This window comes from Cherax quadricarinatus, chromosome 79, assembly GCF_038502225.1.
Source record: "Cherax quadricarinatus isolate ZL_2023a chromosome 79, ASM3850222v1, whole genome shotgun sequence".
Classification (NCBI taxonomy): Eukaryota; Metazoa; Arthropoda; class Malacostraca; order Decapoda; family Parastacidae; genus Cherax; species Cherax quadricarinatus.
This window is the reverse complement of record NC_091370.1, coordinates 12978615-12998149: the sequence shown is the minus strand read 5'-3', so window position 1 is coordinate 12998149 and position 19535 is coordinate 12978615. Positions and strand designations below refer to the sequence as shown.

The 19535-nt window shown below is 38.4% G+C and overlaps 2 protein-coding genes across 3 annotated transcripts in view; one reads left to right on the top strand and one right to left on the bottom strand.

Moving 5' to 3' along the window:
* Positions 1–19535, bottom strand: part of LOC128702658 (probable ATP-dependent RNA helicase DDX10) — a 554230-nt gene that overhangs the window by 440517 nt on the left and 94178 nt on the right. The window lies entirely within an intron of this gene.
* Positions 1–19535, top strand: part of LOC128702656 (junctional adhesion molecule-like) — a 144289-nt gene that overhangs the window by 89936 nt on the left and 34818 nt on the right. The window lies entirely within an intron of this gene.

The following is a 19535-nucleotide window of genomic DNA, read 5'->3' as shown; positions in this document are numbered from 1 at the left end:
GATCAACTTTGTCTAAAAATGTTAAAAAAAAATTGTAAAGAAAATAACTTTTACGACTTTGCAGTTTGTTATAATAACATTAACAACAATAATAATAATAATAATAATAATAATAATAATAATAATAATAATAATTACAAAAATAATAGTAATTAATTAAAAAGTAACTTCAAAAAGTAATTTGGCATTCTTAACGTAACGTGTCATTATATCCCAAACCAATTGAAATGTTAATTTGGTTTTAGATTGTTCTTTTAATGTAAGAAACTGGCACTAAAAGTCTCCTTAGTTTACTGTATGATATATTAATCATATTTAAGAAAACATTATCTTAGATTATATAAAAGGCAAACAGGCAAAGATTTCAGTGTAGACTCGAGAATGAGTTTGGCAAATCATTTTGTAAAGAGGGTTTGGGTTTGAGATTAACCTGCCTTAGTATGGGCAGGTAGGCTTGCTGTAGTGTTCCATCATTCTTATGTTCTTAAGCAGTATTACTGCATCATCTGCAATTTTCAACAGTTTGTTCAATGATTTGACTGTTATTATTCTCCAAAGATGGGGAGGGCAGTTCAGTTCCTTGAACTAAGTCGTTCAACAATATTTAAGCGTCAGGGACGGGAATATCAAAATATATCTAGTAAACACGTTATATTTCTAGCATAACCGAAGAAACTATCATCTTAGGTTCATTTCTCAGTTTTAGCAAAGTATACTGCTCAAAATGGTATAGAACTTGCTCTTGCGTCTTTCTAAACAACTGTTCAAACTGATAGTCAGATTTCTGAACATAGCTGATGACTGACTACCGTCAGCGTGTGATAGTGGACTGTGGAAAAATTGATAAATAACGTATTATTTAAAGAATAAGATATATTTGCAACACTATTAAAGATATCGGCAACAAAGATACCCAAGTTTTGTTAATGTGTCTTATTCAACAACTTGTTAGTATTATACAAGTTACGTTAGGTTACGTAAGGTTAGGTTAGGTAAGGTAAGGTAAGGTAAGGTTAGGTTAGGTTAGGTTAGGTTAGGTTAGGTTAGGTTAGGTTAGGTTAGGTTAGGTAAGGTAAGGTAAGGTAAGGTAAGGTAAGGTAAGGTAAGGTAAGGTTAGGTTAGGTTAGGTTAGGTTAGGTTAGGTTAGGTTAGGTAAGGTAAGGTAAGGTAAGGTAAGGTTAGGTAACGTTTGTCAGGAAACAGGACAAGTGTTTCATCACGCGGGTCTTTGATGACCCGTCACTGGAGCTTTTGGTTATCTGACTGAGGCCTTCCGCTGGCTTACCGTTCCACCCTTTTAAAAATTATGGGTATGATTATAACCATTAGAGGATACTAGTGGATAGCACCAATAATGTGAGTAGGATTTAAAATAAGCCTGACGTGAATATAACCATCACACACACACACACACACGTAGCGGCCAGTGAAGAGGCGGGGCCAGGAGCTGTGACTCCATCCCTGCAACCACAACTAGGTGACCACACACAAACACACATACAACTTCCCTCTCTCACACTCTACAGTGAGGGTAATCTTCACTAATTTGTTCTTTTATCTACTAAAATACAATCTTTTGTAGTCCGGATAGTTAATTAACATACGTCAGAGGTATTACAGCACAAATCCCCTACAGTTCTTCATTACATTTCCTTCACCTCTGACATATAAATAACAGTTTTCACCTGATATATTTTTTCATTTAAGCAACATAAATAAGTTTTACTCACATCACAGGTTATGTTGTATAGCATAATCATCATATATACAACGTGAAGTGTATATCCGCTGACAGGTGTATCTTTCAACGTATATACTCAGAGGTGTATTTTCAATGTAAATACACACAGAAGTGTGCATCACACACACACACACACACACACACACACACACACATAATTTTCAAGGAAGAAACAGTTCGAACCAGGATTCTGCAAGAGAAAGCAAGACTGAGGGACAAACAGGGGTACCAGAGAGTATACCTCGACCGCGACAGAACACAAGAAGAAAGGACTACACTGAAAGAGAGGGTACAGAGACGCAAGGAGGAACGAGAGGCAATGACGAAGATGAGCAGGACCCAGACACAGGAGGAAGGGCAAACACACCCCACAGAATCTCCCACCAAAAGACTCCAACCGCGACATTCCCAACGCAACTGAGCAACCTATACTACAACCCACTCACTGTTCCCTCTGCCACCAACCCCTATATCACAAACCTCACCCCAACAGCTGTCCCTTATGGGCATTCTGACCCCACCCCATCATCACAAACCCCACCTACACCACAGCCCCATATAGGCCCCCACCAAGGCTCTCGCTCCCCCAACCCCAATATTCTTGCATGACCACAATGATAGAAAAGAAACTGAAAGTTTGGTACACAAACGCGGATGGAATAACGAATAAACATGAGGAGTGGAACGAAAGAATCAGTGAAAAATCCCCAGACATCATAGCAGTCACAGAAACAAAACTCGCTGAGACAATAACAGACACAATCTTCCCAACGGGATATCAGATCCTGAGGAAAGACAGAAGGAGTAGAGGGGGAGGAGGTGTTGCACTCATAAAACACCGATGGGGATTTGAGGAAATGGAAGGCATGGACATGATTGGAGAAAGACTACATTGTAGGTACAATTCAGTCCGGAGAACATAAAGTAGTCATTGGAGTGATGTATAACCCACCACAGAACTGCAGGAGGCCAAGAGAGGAGTACGAAGAAAACAGAGTGATGGTGGACACACTGGCTGAGGTGGCAAGAAGAGCTCACTCGAGCAAAGTTACTGGTAATGGGCGATTTCAACCACAGGGAGATCGACTGGGAAAACCTGGAGCCACATGGGGGTCCCGAAACATGGAGAGCCAAGATGATGGATGTGGTACTTAAAAACCTCATGCATCAACATGTCAGGGACACAACCAGAGAGAGAGGGGAGGATGAGCCAGCAAGACTGGATCTTGTGTTCACCCTGAGCAGTTCAGACATTGAGGACATCACTTACGAGAGGCCCCTTGGAGCTAGCGATCACGTGGTTCTGAGTTTTGATTATATAGTAGAGTTACAAGTGGAGAAGGTAACAGGAACTGAAGGGGACAGGCCAAACTATAAAAGGGGGGACTACACAGGTATGAGAAACTTCCTGCAGGAGGTTCAGTGGGACAGAGAAATGGTAGGAAAATCAGGAAACGACATGATGGAATATGTGGCAACAAAGTGCAAGGAGGCAGAGGAAAGTTTTGTTCCCAAGGGAAACAGAAATAATAGGAAGACCAAAACGAGTCCTTGGTTTACCCGAAGGTGTAGGGAGGCAAAAACTAAGTGCAACAGAGAATGGAAAAGGTACAGGAGGCATAGGACCCAGGAAAACAAGGAGATTAGTAGAAGAGCCAGAAACGAGTATGCACAGATAAGGAGGGAGGCCCAGCGACAGCATGAAAACGACATAGCATCGAAAGTCAAATCTGACCCGAAACTGCTGTATAGCCACATTAGGAGGAAGACAACAGTCAAGGACCAGGTGATAAGGCTGAGGAAAGAAGGTGGAGAACTCACAAGTAACGATCAAGAGGTATGTGAGGAGCTCAACACGAGATTTAAGGAAGTATTTACAGTAGAGACAGGAAGGACTCTGGGGGGACAGACCAGATGGGGACACCAGCAAGGAATACACCAACAAGTGTTGGACGACATACATACAGATGAGGAGGAGGTGAAGAAACTGCTAAGGGGCATTGATACCTCAAAGGCAATGGGACCGGACAACATCTCCCCGTGGGTCCTTAGAGAGGGAGCAGATATGTAGTGCGTGCCACTTACCACAATCTTCAACGCGTCCCTGGAAACTGGGCAACTACCTGAGGTATGGAAGATGGCAAATGTAGTTCTCATTTTTAAAAAAGGAGACAGAAAAGAGGCACTAAACTATAGACCTATGTCATTGACGTGTATAGTATGCAAAGTTATGGAGAAGATTATCAGGAGGAGAGTGGTGGAGCACCTGGAACGGAACGAGAGTATAAATGCCAACCAGCACGGATTCATGGAAAGCAAATCCTGTGTCACAAACCTTCTGGAGTTTTATGATAAAATAACAGAAGTAAGACACGAGAGAGAGGGGTGGGTTGATTGCATCTTCTTGGACTGCAAGAAGGCCTTTGACACAGTTCCTCACAAGAGATTAGTGCAGAAGCTAGAGCATCAGGCGCATATAACAGGAAGGGCACTGCAATGGATCAGAGAATACCTGACAGGGAGGCAACAACGAGTCATGGTACGTAATGATGTATCACAGTGGGCACCTGTGACGAGCGGGGTCCCACAGGGGTCGGTCCTAGGACCAGTGCTATTTTTGGTATATGTGAACGACATGATGGAAGGGTTAGACTCAGAAGTGTCCCTGTTTGCAGATGATGTGAAGTTAATGAGGAGAATTAAATCAGATGAGGACCAGGCAGGACTTCAAAGAGACCTGGACAGACTGGACACCTGGTCCAGCAAATGGCTTCTCGAATTTAATCCTGCCAAATGCAAAGTCATGAAGATAGGGGAAGGGCACAGAAGACCACAGAGTATAGGCTAGGTGGCCAAAGACTGCAAACCTCACTCAAGGAGAAAGATCTTGGGGTGAGTATAACACCGAGCATGTCTCCGGAAGCACACATCAATCACATAACTGCTGCAGCATATGGGTGCCTGGCAAACCTGAGAACAGCATTCCGATACCTTAGTAAGGAATCGTTCAAGACACTGTACACCATGTATGTCAGGCCCATACTGGAGTATGCAGCACCTGTTTGGAACCCGCACTTGATAAAGCACGTCAAGAAACTAGAGAAAGTACAAAGGTTTGCGACAAGGTTAGTTCCAGAGCTAAGGGGAATGTCCTATGAAGAAAGATTAAGGGAAATCGGCCTGACGACACTGGAGGACAGGAGGGTCAGGGGAGACATGATAACGACATATAAAATACTGCGTGGAATAGACAAGGTGGACAAAGACAGGATGTTCCAGGGAGGGGACACAGAAACAAGAGGCCACAATTGGAAGTTGAAGACACAAATGAGTCAGAGAGATATTAGGAAGTATTTCTTCAGTCATAGAGTTGTCAGGCAGTGGAATAGCCTAGAAAATGACGTAGTGGAGGCAGGAACCATACACAGTTTTAAGACGAGGTTTGATAAAGCTCATGGAGCGGGGAGAGAGAGGGCCCAGTAGCAACCGGTGAAGAGGCGGGGCCAGGAGCTAAGACTCGACCCCTGCAACCACAAATAGGTGAGTACATTATATATATATATATATATATATATATATATATATATATATATATATATATATATATATATATATATATATATATATATATGTCGTGCCGAATATGTAAAACTGGTCAATTAGCAAGAACTCGTTTAAAATTATTAAGTCCTTTCTGAAATTTTCTCTTTTACGTTTAAAGATATATTTTTTTCATTAATGCTGATGTAAAAATTTATAATTTTGCACCAAAAGAATCTTAGAAAACTTACCTAACCTTATTATAACAAGAACAATTTATTTTAGCCTAACCCAACTAAATATATTTTAGATTTGTTTACAATAATTTAATACTAAACAAACACGGTGAAATATATTTTTTTCGTTAGGTTCAGAATGATTTTGGCGAAATTATTGCATACACAAATTTTCACTTGTCCTATATGGCAAGATGAGCGTTGCTATTTAAGCCAAGATCGCAAGTTCTGCCTATTCGGCACGACATTATATATATATATATATATATATATATATATATATATATATATATATATATATATATATATATATATATATAGCGACTTTCAATAAATTCTCCTCCTTTCCAAATTTTAGTCAAGTACATTAATTAGTACTGTGGTAATTAACACTGTATTAATTACTGTCCTTAATTACCCTACTGTCTATCACTTGAACCTAAATGAGGCTGAGATATAACGACACAGGTAATGTGAGTTAATTATGTACAACTAAATTTAGTCATTAATAATATCCACAATAATGATTATTAATGTTGTTGCCCAAGATAATTCGTTGATTATTAACCAATTAAAAGTCGAATATAATTACAAATATATTAATCTATATTTACTTTCATTACAAAGATAAAAGTAAAAATCACAAAAAATATATATTTTTAGGATATTTATAGAGGTCGTGCAGTGAGTATTGAGGTCGTGCAGTGAGTACTGAGGTCGTGCAGTGAGTACTGAGGTCGTGCAGTGAGTACTGAGGTCGTACAGTGAGTACTGAGGTCGTACAGTGAGTACTGAGGTCGTACAGTGAGTACTGAGGTTGTGCAGTGAGCACTGAGATCGCGCAATGAGTACTGAGGTCGTGCAGTGAGTACTGAGGTTGTGCAGTGAGTACTGAGGTCGTACAATGAGTACTGAGGTTGCGCAGTGAGTACTGAGGCTGCACAGTGAGTACTGAGGTCGTACAGTGAGTACTGAGGTCGTGCAGTGAGTACTGAGGTCGTGCAGTGAGTACTGAGGTCGCGCAGTGAGTACTGAGGTCGCGCAATGCCTCTCATTGAATATGCAAGAGTAAGTTTATCTCCCAGTGAATATCCACCAGGAAGTATATATATCCTCAGTGTACATACACCGAAAGTCGTGTACCTATTAATGAATATACAGAGAAGTATATATCTCTCTCTTAGTGTATATACACTGTGTACCCAAATCTACTCTAAGAATTAATAGATACCTGAACACCTGCTGTAACTGAATGTATAAAAGCCACTCGTTGGCGATACGTCTTCGGTGAAAGATGCGTAGGTGTTGCACCTGTGTAAATCCTTAGGTGTTTCTGTCAAGAAGTAATTGAACCTACTGGATGCCTAGACAAATCTTCCTTTTAATAATATATATATATATATATATATATATATATATATATATATATATATATATATATATATATATATATATATATATATATATATATATATATATATATATATATATATATATATATATATATATATATATATATATATATGGATATATGGATATCAGTTATTGTTATTATATCCATCGACAAGCACTAATTTAAAAATCATCATACTGCACTTGGGGGGAAAACGAAGCAGTCAGGTGTGATCCGAGCCAGTGGAGGACATCTCCAATTCCTTGGATGAAAAAACCTTTCAACACTGCTCATTTCACAATATTCTTTTTTCACACATTTGTTGATACAGTATTGATAACCTCAGTTTCCTTTTACATATATTTACGTTTAAATATAGTGAGCAAACACCTGTATTTGCATGCTAAATCACCTATAAGTTGCTGATCAACAAGTGCATGAGTAAATATTGCCTTGTAAATATTATCTGTAGTTTCATGATTGAAAATGAATGACTTATTCTCGTAGCTTATGTCGATGGTAAGGTAGAGTTGAGATTTAATCGATCTCTCAGCAGCTTACTGACTTGGATTCCACCTCTAGCAGCTTACTGGCTTGTCTTCCACTTCCAGCAGCTTACTGACTTACCTTCCATCTGCATAAGCTTGCCCTCAGCTTTCCATTTACTACTGTGAATTCTCACTGCCTAGACAGATTTATATCTCTTTTTTCTTCACACCCTGTGAATCTCATCGTCATTTCCGTCAGAATGCATCTCTTGGTTGATGAGGTAGAATTAAGATTTAGTTAATCTCATGGTTGATAAGGTAGAATTCAGATTAAATCGACCTCTCGTCTCATGGTTGGTGAGGCAGAATTCAGATTTAATCGACCTCTCGTCTCATGGTTGGAAGGATTGAGCCAGAACACCCTTTAAAACCTTGATGGGCCGCAAGAGTTTTGTTCCTCATCGCAGGCCGGCCCTGGTCCAGGCTTGTTTGGTGTTTGTCGGGTTAACCAGGATAAACTTGTAGAAACTTTATGGTATTCGTAAATAGACCCAGATATTGGTCCTCTAAATATTTAACATAAATGCTTGAAGTTAGAAAATAATTTATCAGTAGTAAAGAAATAAGCTGGCCCTCAGATTCACAAGATTCTTTTACTTAATATAAGTATCAATTTTCAACACATTTACGATTTAATGCGTGTCAGAGATAAAATAAAATCCTCATTATGAAAATTACTAGACAAAACTTCATTAATATAAATGACTATTTTAATCAGGATGGTACTTATTCCTAACCTGAGGGGATAACATATCCAAATAGTCAGCGTGGTAGTGGTGGTGGTGGTGGTGCCATGTTTAGGCCCCTTAACTCGACGTTTGGTTCATCCCAGATAGATTGAAGTCTCCGGGAAGGAGTGATGGTACGTGATGACAGTGGCAGATGGAGGAATCAGAGGAATCACTGGTACACAATCTTTGGCTGTGGTTTCGGCTAGTTGGTTGTAAGAAGATATGGCTATTACCTACATTGACGTTTTCGCTTACAATATGTAAAATCAACATGAAGGACAGAGGGTTAAACCTAGGTGTAAGCCCACAGGTGTTGAGAAGCACAATATGTTAGCTGTGAAACCTATGTAAACACTGTCTATTCACCCACAAGTGCGATGCGTACTTACAGCATCATAAGTGCAATGCGTACTTACAGCATCGTAAGTGCGATGCGTACTTACAGCATCATAAGTGCGATGCGTACTTACAGCATCATAAGTACGTTTTCAACTTATTGTCTGCTGTTCTAGTGGCCGTACTTCCTAAAATACTTATCAAAGACCAACGATAATCTGACCAACCAAAACTAACCTAACCCATGAAAACAAAGTTCCCATACAAATCATATAAAAAATTCTGAAAGCTAGCGATTTTATTAGGATGCTATAAGTACGTATTTGATATATATTTGATAACCCAGACATTTAGAGGACCAATGTCTCAGTCGAGTATCCTACTACTGAGATTCCTATTGTTATCAAGGATGCCAAGCTCTTTAAAGAAGAGGAATAAGTGAGGTATATTTTCAGTCTAAACGAAGAATTAGACACATGTTCAACATCTGGATATCTTTATACAATAACCCGCACGTAGGAGGGAGGAGCTTAAGAGGACGTTTCGGTCCGACTTCAACCATTTACGTGGTCGTAAACTTCTCTCTCCTATGTGCGGGTTATTTGTGTCTTGTTCCAGTCACGGTATTGTGCCTTTTTTGTGCTTCCTGGGTATCTTTATTTGTAGACGTTTCGTCATCCAGTGGCCTTATCAATTAACAAATTCTGGATGACGACGCGTCTACAATAATGATACCCAGCGGCTGCACATGTGTCTAATTCATTAAATTTTAGTCTAGGAAAACCTTACCACACATTACCAAACATTAGCCAACACGCGGTCAGTAAATAAACTGATGCCTTGATCCATTGTTCAAGGTTCTAACATCGCAGCATCTTGATAAAGTAAATCGCTTAGAGTAAGACAGTTAAATACAGTCCGGGTCGGCTTCCACACCACGTTGCGTGTGTAAGTAACGGGATGAAGCGTGTTAAGATAGCATTCATGATGGTCTGTAATTGCCATTAATCGCTGTGCGAAATTAGCCAAATAAAGAGAAAATTGAGGCACACATCATATGAGATAATCTGCAAGAACAAATGACTGCGGAGGAAGAATCGCGCATGTTTTTGTTGCAATTAAGGATAGCGATCGTGTTCTACACCCATTACCTCTTGGGCTTAATTTCCTGCAATGATAAAAAAAATGAAGCTAAAGGGAAAATTTACCAAAAAAAAAAAAAAATATATTGCATTTTTAATAATAATAATTATTATATTATAATAGAGACAGCGAGAAATGTCGCATTCTTAATCACCTTGTTCAACATGGTTGGATGATTAGGAAATTATTAGTGAGATACAACACCGTCAAACTGATGAGTAAGACACATATGCAACACTTGAGTGTCTTGATAATGATACGCAAGTGCTGCACACACGTCTTATTGAAGATACGCAATTGCTGCACACACGTCTTATTGAAGATACGCAAGTGCTGCACACACGTCTTATTGAAGATACGCAAGTGCTGCACACACGTCTTATTGAAGATTCGCAAGTGCTGCACACACGTCTTATTGAAGATACGCAAGTGCTGCACACACGTCTTATTGAAGATACGCAAGTGCTGCACACACGTCTTATTGAAGATACGCAAGTGCTGCACACGTGTCTTATTGAAGATACGCAAGTGCTGCACATGTGTCTTATTGTTTACACGAGAATTCGTTTTAGGGGGAAACGGTGGTAAATTTACAACGAAGAATTAGACCCATGTGCAACGTCTGGCATCTTTATTTGTAGAATTTTTCGCCATCCAGTGGCTTTATCAACACAAATTCTGGGACATAAAGATATCCAGATGTTGCACATGTTTAATTCTTTATCTTGCTAGTATTGTATACCATTCATGTGCAAATTTACGACGTTTCACTATGGGCGAAACGTGGTAAAACGAAGCTATTCGCCCATCTGAAACCACCCATTAATTACATCTCGTTCTTGTGTGGCAAGCCTACGGTCGAGCCTCTCCCAGCTGGAGTAATGAGGGGGAACAGATTTCTGTGTACAATTCTGTTATGCCCTTTGCTTATTTTAAGAAAGTCGATATATTTATGGCTTTTTCACTTAATATTGATAAATTAAGACATGTGCAACTCTTGGGTATTTTTATTGAGGAAACGTTTCGCCACACAGTGGCTTCATCAGTCCATACAAAGGAGAATCTCGAAGAACAGGAGGAGAATGAGGTAATCATTCCCTCAACCTTGAGTCGATGTGGTCAGTCCATCAATCTTGAATAGAATACGGCATACGTGCGGAGGAGCAGCTTATAAACCGTAGGCAGGAGAGGTGCAGCAGTCATAGGTGGTGTCACATTTGTTCAATGTGGAAGTAGGTTGTGCCCAAGAATTAGGCAAGCGTGCTCCTTCTCCGCACGTATGCCGTATTCTATTCAAGATTGATGGACTGACCATATCGACTCAAGGTTGAGGGACTGATTACCTCATTCTCCTCCTGTTCTTCAAGATTCTCCTTTGTATGGACTGATGAAGCCACTGTGTGGCGAAACGTTTCCTCAATAAAGATACCCAAGAGTTGCACATGTGTCTAATTTATCAATATGTCGGTTCTCTGAACCATTCATCACTTAATATTATATTAAGGAGTATCATCATTAATAACTAAAATGCATTTACTCAGCTTTATAATATTATCTGGCCATAAATTCATTTAGCTTTGTACGTAGGTAGGATATTTCAATGTTCTAAACTACTAGTGCGACGAGGTGAAGCACCAAGTGGCCATTCGAATTAGTCAACCCCCGTTCAGACCGAGTTGAGGTCTGATGTTAAAACCTTACCTAGGTTAGTTCACACCTACTGGTCGAGGAAAGGTCTGGTGGAGAATCTGGCTTTAAGTCACGCTACACTTCCCCAGAAGTTACCCGGAATTTTGAAAACCTCTTTGCTATGGTATATCTCGGTCTGAGAAGGCGGCTGAGAAACTCTTGAGGAAAACAGGAATAAGCGGACGAGTCCCAGAGGAAGAACTGTTATTTGCATCAGTGTGGCATTTAAGTTTGTAATACGCCTGTGTATGTACACATAATATCTTTTGACTCATTGTGATTGAGTCTAGAAACTGTCTAGAGCTGGTTGTAAATATTTAACGTATTACAGTGATGTAATAATAATGATATGTTTTTACTCATAGTGATTACGATATGAGAAGCTTTGTTTTAAAGACTGAATTATTTAATTCATGATAAAAACCTTAAGTGATTCATAATGCAGTTAAACAAGCAGAAACTATAAAGATTCCTTTTCCTCAATAAGTGAGCAATGTGTATGATTACCTCTAGACGAGATAATCCTGAAGCACTATAGTAAAGGTCTACAAGCCCTGTTTATAACAACTTCCCTCTATTTACATCTCTCTGCATGGTGATATCTGTTAATTTCTTTTATGCTGTGCTAGCGTCATCCAGGACATTAGTTTCATCTATTAAGAGGAAAAACGACTGCTGTCTAGTCTTCATTATCAGGAAAATCTACAGCAATAATAGCCTGGTTAGTGTATTTTTGATGCTGTGCTAGCGTTATCCGGGATATTAGTTTCGTCTATCGTGAAGGTAAACGAACGGCGTTTGGCATTCATTATCAGGAAAATCTGCCGCAATAATAGCCAGTAATAGACACAGTGTGCTTCTTCTACTGACAGTGTGGGAGATAATTACACCGCGTAATAAGAACTTAATTACAATTTTTTTGGTGTGTGTAAATCTAATAACTTGCCTGCGAGAGATTAGTTAAATTTGACGTTATAACTTGTTTGCATAATGACCAGGTGTCAGAAATTTCTTTTTTTTCATCACGCACCCGCAAACACGCACACGCACACACACACACGCGCGCGCGCGCACACACACACACACACACACACACACACACACACACACACACACTGAAAATATAGTAAAATTAAGTGTTTTCGTGATTTCTCTAACTATTTCTCTATAATATATATAGGTCATGCCGAATAAATTAAAACTTGCGATTTTGGTTTAAATAGCAACGCACTTCTTGCCGAAAAGGGCAAGCTAAAATTTATATCTAAAAACATATATTTCATTGTTTATTAATACTGTTTATACTTGTATAAAATATATTCAGTTAAATTAGGCTAAATTTAACTGCGGTTATAATTAGGTTAGTTAAGCTTTTTCTAAGATCCTTTGGTAAAAATTTTTTCATATTTACATAAATGAAAAAAAATCTTAATGCATAAATTTTAGAAAGGACTTATTTTAAGAGTTCTTGCTAAATGACCAGTACTACCTATTTGGCATGACACAAATTTTATATATATATATATATATATATATATATATATATATATATATATATATATATATATATATATATATATATATATATATCTGCAAAACAACCACTCTGAAAGAATAGAGAAATTCCAAGCGCTTTCGTGACTACTCACATTATCAAGGAACTGTTTACTGTGATCTTATTGCATGCATATATATATATATATATATATATATATATATATATATATATATATATTTATATATATATATATATATAATATATTTATATATAATATATATCTCAAGCGTTAACAAGAGGTCGATGCATGAAACACAATGCGGCACTTGGAAATTTTTATTGCCTAAACTGTCTGTACAGCAGGATTCTTCAGTCGTTTCGCCTGCTGTGCGGGTGAAACGTTTCGGCATTAGATATCAAAGTACTGCATATTTATCTCATTCAACAACTTTTGGATAATGAATACCATTAATATTAGAGGTTTTACAGAAGCTGGGAAATAGAAGGCCATCAGCTTCGATCCAAGGACATAGAGGGAAGTTCTTATAAAACTCACAAAACGGGAGGGGGTAGAACCTATGGCGGGTGGGGAAGCCACTGGGCCACCTGGCTACAATGAGATTCATCCATTTAGATATATTTATACACCATAAGGTTAGCATGGGCCACCAATGTGACCATAAATAATAGTTGGATAAATCTTATTGTAGCCAGTTGGGTTTAAGTTTTACTCGTTCCCTGGTTTGCAGTAAGGTTATTATGATTTCCCGAGTCAGGGCAGCTGTAATTCCTATGCTTATCCCTTCACTAGCATTAAGGCACCCCTCTACCTTGAATGACTCGGCATTCATAAAACACTCAGTCGTCTGCCAAATTGACATTTAAACTTCAGAATTTTTTTGCGTGGCAGTTTATATTGTTTTAAAATGACATGTGAACAAACGCTAGGAAATATCAGAAACGCTAGGAAATATCAGAAAGCGTTTCGGTCCTGGGAACCTTGTTAGTAGTGATGAAGGTCCCAGGACCGAAACGTTTACCAGAAAAGTCCTAGTGTTTGTTAACGTGTTCTAAACCAATTTATCGTTATCTATTATCAAGGCTTATACCATTTTATATTGTATAAAAACCACATCAATTTTAAACCATTTTAAGGGGAAAATTGAGAGAAAACAATCACAGCTACTGAGAACTTAGTTATTTTAGAAACCCAACACTGAAGATGGAACACTGTGAGCATAACTCTCCCAGCCACTGTAGTTACACACTCACACATCAGTTCACGGTGTATGAAATGACCCACTGCTGAGAAGCATGAACATAATATACACCATCACAAGTGTGGCTAGTCAATGGTCCAAGTCTGACCGAAACGTCCTCATAAGCTTCTTGTGTATTACACCGAGGTGTGTCTGTGTATATACACCGAGAGTTTGCTTTAGTTAGTGCGTTAGGGATTAAAGTATTCTTTAATGGTGTTGAGCGGATTAGTTGAAGCCTTAATGAACCTTCGTGTAGTCGAAAGGCTTTAAAGTCCATTAAAAACAAAGACGAGAGTTACAGAACAAGTTTGCGATGCAGAGCTTTATAAAGTCGTGACTAAATAAAGCTCTGACCAAAGAAATGTTGACCCAATAAAAGATTGTTCTTCCGAACCTGTATTCTCTTCGTTCCGGCCACTGACACACCTTAGTAACGTTAGCATGACTCGTGAAATCGGAATGACACGCTTGCAAATAAACCATACCACGAGTGGGGTTTGAACCCGCAGGTTCAAACCCCACTCGTATGGTTAAATCCGTGAACGGTTTTAACATGACGTAGGCCACAAGCGTTTCCTCTCTTCCCTGCTCTGATGCTGTAAACCTGTTTCCTAATGCCTTAGCGAGTCAGCTGACTATTAAATAACCATCTGTGTCCCCTCGTTCTGAGAGGAACCAAATCGAGGGGACGCAGATGAAAATTAAATACTCGGATGAGGCGCGGAGACATTAGAAATCCCATTTACAGCGTCAGAGTAAGACGCAATATATCAGAATTATCTCGGTCAACTTAGCGTGTTTTAAGTGGAAACGTAACTTGATGAATGTAATGACGCACACAAACGTAAAGAAAATAGATAAAATTGTAACCAGAACCTCAAGAAATTGCAGTTTAATTTCAACACAGTAAGTTGGTATATACACACATGAGGGTTGCAAGTTTCAAGACGATATGGAGAATAATTCTTGATATATGGTAAGCAAAACAGGTAAGAAAAAGAAATGTCACACAGCTACATAAACTAGTAAAGTTTAACAGTCAAAAAAGGCAGATGTAGGAGTACAGTCTTTTACTGTAACAACGTTTTGCCCTCTGTACAACTGTAATTGATTTAATTAAGCTCTACACAAACACAGAGCAAAATGTAGTTCCAATAAGAATTCTTGAATTAGTCTTTATTGTCTGCAGTACACTGTTTACATCCAGCTTAACAGCAGCAAAATTTAGTCAACATGTGATACGACTCTGTAAAAAGACGCATGTACGATTTCAAAGGATTTTTATACGGCCATATCTGAGGCAATACAGATAACATAGCACTCTCTTAAACCTATTAAGATTTATGAACATTGCCTCCGGGTGGAAACATTTTTGGCCATCAGTTTCAACTGTAACCAACGATAGAATCACGATCGAAGATTATATATATATATATATATATATATATATATATATATATATATATATATATATATATATATATATATATATATATATATAATCGAACTTATTGTCTCAGTTTCGTCAGTTATTGCACAGAGAATGTAATAAACTTTTATTTTATAACGTTAATTTCCCTACGCAGCTTCCTGTAAACTTAATGAAGGTCAGGTTAGATTTCCTTAGATTATGTAAATCTAAAGAAAAGGTGTATTTACCCACAAATAAGGGAATTATATTAAAAGAAGCGTGTTATCTGTCAACGAGATGGGTGAAAAATTACAGGAAACGTTCCAATGTAAACGAGTATCGCTCAAGGGGTCAGGAATGGACTGGATTATGACCTAAACACTAAAAATTGGTTCTTACAGTAGCCACAACAGGGACATATACTGTCATAATATATTACAAATCTTTTCTAAATTACACGCAAATACGAGGTAACATTCTCCAGGTATCGTGTGGAAACAAAGCCATGGGCATAAATGCGAAGTTAGGTTTGATTAAATTAAGGTGATGGAAGAAGTAATCTCGAACTCTCCTTCTATATCAATTTATGCATCTTCTATACTCTCTCTCATCTTCCTCTTTCCCTCCCTCCCACTCTCTCTACAAAATCTTTCTTCTATCTCTCCCTCTAATCCCCTCTTTCCTATTCCTTTTCCCCTTCCCTCTACATAATCTCTCCTGTCTTTTCCCTTAATCACCCTTTCTCCACATACTTTTTCCCATCCCTCTCTCCACACAATCTCTCCTCTGTCTCTTTCTCTAACCCCCCTCCCACTTTACACAATCTTTCCTCTCGATCTCCATCTTCCTTCTCTTTTATTATTCCCCCTTCCTGTCAACATCATATCTCCTCTTCCTCTCCATTTTTTTCCTCTAACCCCTCACTCCCTTCCTCCATCGCCCACTCTGATTAAGTCATGTCACTATAAACTGACTTTTGTAGTACTGCTATGTACAAAAAACAGTAAAAATGAGATTTACAAATAAAAACTCCTCCAAGGCTTAAAAGGTAAAATTTGCTATATTCAATTATTTTTCTACAATATATTGTTGCTCTCTACCTTAACTCCCCTCAAGGAAGGTTCCTTGATGTTGGTGAGGGGCTCTTGATTTAGGGAATTGGATCTGTGCTCCAGTTCCCCGAATTAAGCCTGAATGCCTTCCACATCCCCCCCCCCAGGCGCTGTATAATCCTCCGGGTTTAGCGCTTCCCCCTTGATTATAATAATAATTTACCTTAACTACAACATTCCTCCCTAGCGTGAAAATATTCTACATAGGTCTACAGCTTTCCAGTTAGTCCAGTGATATCATACCTATCCTACAGTATCTTTAAAATCAAGCTTTTGAAAATATATGTATGCCTTTTCATTTATTTTACACATCATTAGTAAATTGTGTAAGTCCTCTCTGCGCTGGCTAAATTTAATTCAGATTACTGCAATTATTTACGACCTTCCGAGGTAATTATAATTTTTCGCTGAAAATCCGAAGTATTGTTGTTGAATGAAGTGATTATCATTTCGGTCCTTTACGAAATATATCCTGTCATATCGGCAAATACTGTAAAACTGTTCTGCCTACCTTGAAAAACAGGTCTAACATGTAACATTCCCTTGAGAACTGAAACACTCTGAAAGCAGAGAGGCAACATGAGGAAAAATACACGTACAGTTCAGGACATTTACAAGAGGAAACGTTTTACCCCGAGTGGTTTCTTCAGTCCTAATACAGAGGTAATTAAAAAACGAGTATTTACAGTGGCAGGAGTCGGGTGGAAAGCCACGAGGATAGTAGTAGTAGTAATAGTACAATTGTGGTGAAATGGGTTGGGACTGAAGAGGACCTGTCAACATCATGTTACAACAGTATAAATTAAACTGGTAATTAGCAGTAAATGTACCTGTATATTTTTAAACGTATTAAATTAAGGCAAGAATTTAAACGCTGCTCCGTATAGATAATTACCCGGAGACTCAACATATGATCACAGGCTTAATGAGAGTTTATATACACGTGGAAAAAATATATATATATAAATACGTAAAAGCCTGAAGTTTCTAATTACGATATATTTTTGCTGGTGATTACCATCATAAACACTGATAAGGGAAAGAGATATTTAACAGACAATTAAGAAGTATTATTATACCTTTAGCGCAATGTCTCGCCTGTTTCAAGAGACCGAGGACAATGTCTCTCCAGCATCACGAGACTGGGCACACACTCTCCAGCTGCAAAAGACTTGCAACACTCTCTCTCCTGCTAAAAAAAACAACAACTGAGCACTATCCAGCTGCAAGAGACTGAGGACACTGTCTCTCCAGCTGCAAGAGACTGAGGACACTGTCTCTCCAGCTGCAAGAGACTGAGGACACTGTCTCTCCAGCTGCAAGAGATTGAGGCCTCATCACTCAAAGTATTTTTTCATTTATTTTCACGGCCTTTTAAAATTATCAGGATAATTTCTAATATTTTCTCTCAAATAAGATTTTCAAAACTATGCATTATAAAAAAAAAAAATTTTGAATCCGTAGGCCGTCACTGAGTTACATAAAATCAAACAACAAAACTGTTGTGCTCCTGTACACGAAGCTTCCTGGTACCAAAACTACCTTGGGAAAGGAAGAAAGTACTCCTGCTTCCAGGAACAGCCTGGTTGAACAGGCCCTGATCTACCGGAAGGCCTGGTCATGGACTGGGCCCCGGGGGTTTTGACCCCCGGAATACCATCCAGGTAGATACATTTACCCTTAAATATAACAGCGTCAGTACATGGCCTACTTGTAAAGCCTTCAGTCATTATCATGCTAGTATCAGCTGTGCAACAGTAACATCAACAGCCTCTAAAATAATCTCTTAGTTCATAACAAGCTTTCTAACGAGACTGCGCTTCACTCTGTGAAGAGCTTTAACAAGTCATTAAATGGATCATTTAAAACTGTGTAGAGTTTTAAATTAAGAAGGTACCCGTTTTATTGGGTAACTTCTAACTTCAGCTTAGTGGAACAACGGGAAATATACTTAGTGTATCCATGAATTTCCACTGAACTCCTCGGGATTATATGATTGATAAATCTTGACGAATGAAGGAAGGAAAATGCTGGGCCCTTCGTGTGTTTACTTTGGGAGACAGGAAGCATCCCAGCACACGCCACGTAAAGTCCATCCAGCTTCAGGGGTAATGAAGTGGAAGAGAAACTTCTGTCAGTGGAAGAGAAACTTCTGTCAGTGGAAGAGAAACTTCTGTCAGTGGAAGAGAAACTTCTGTCAGTGGAAGAATATCATACTCCATCTGCCAGACGTTTGGGGTTTGAGCAATATCACCTTACGTAACCAGACTTTTCTGCATATTTTATGCAACCAAAATTACCTACTGCCACAGATGGAAGAAGATAAAAACAAACGTTGCAGAAAATGCTTTTAAGGAGGCAACTTTCCCCTCTGTAAAACTTGATAAAGTTGACACGGAGCGAAATGCGGTCTCGACAAAAGCTTCCTTTAACTTTAATACATTGTATAGTGATTAAAGTAATTTTTCAATGGCCGGAAAGGCAGAGTGGAAAGATAAAAATAATTGTTTACTCATAATAGTAATTTTACTCAATACAAAACAATTAATAAAAAGTATGATCTGCCACAATAATCCTGATTATTGAACCCAAGAAATAAAAAAAAAAATAGTTTAAGTTTTATTTTACCGCATGTGAATATTATCAATAAAAAAAAAATGAAAATTTTACTGAACAGGTCCAAAGCCATTTTTTCTGATGGTATTTATGGACTACGGTAAGACCCCATGAGTGTTTGTTAAGGAGACTTTAAATTACAGTATTTTTTTTTTTACAGTATTTTTTTTTTACAGTATGCAAACCATAACGAATCACTAAACTGATAAATAAAATTAGAAAATCGGTTGTGTATTAAATTAAAGGTTTTTCAGAATGTGGAGTTGGTTTAATCAATCA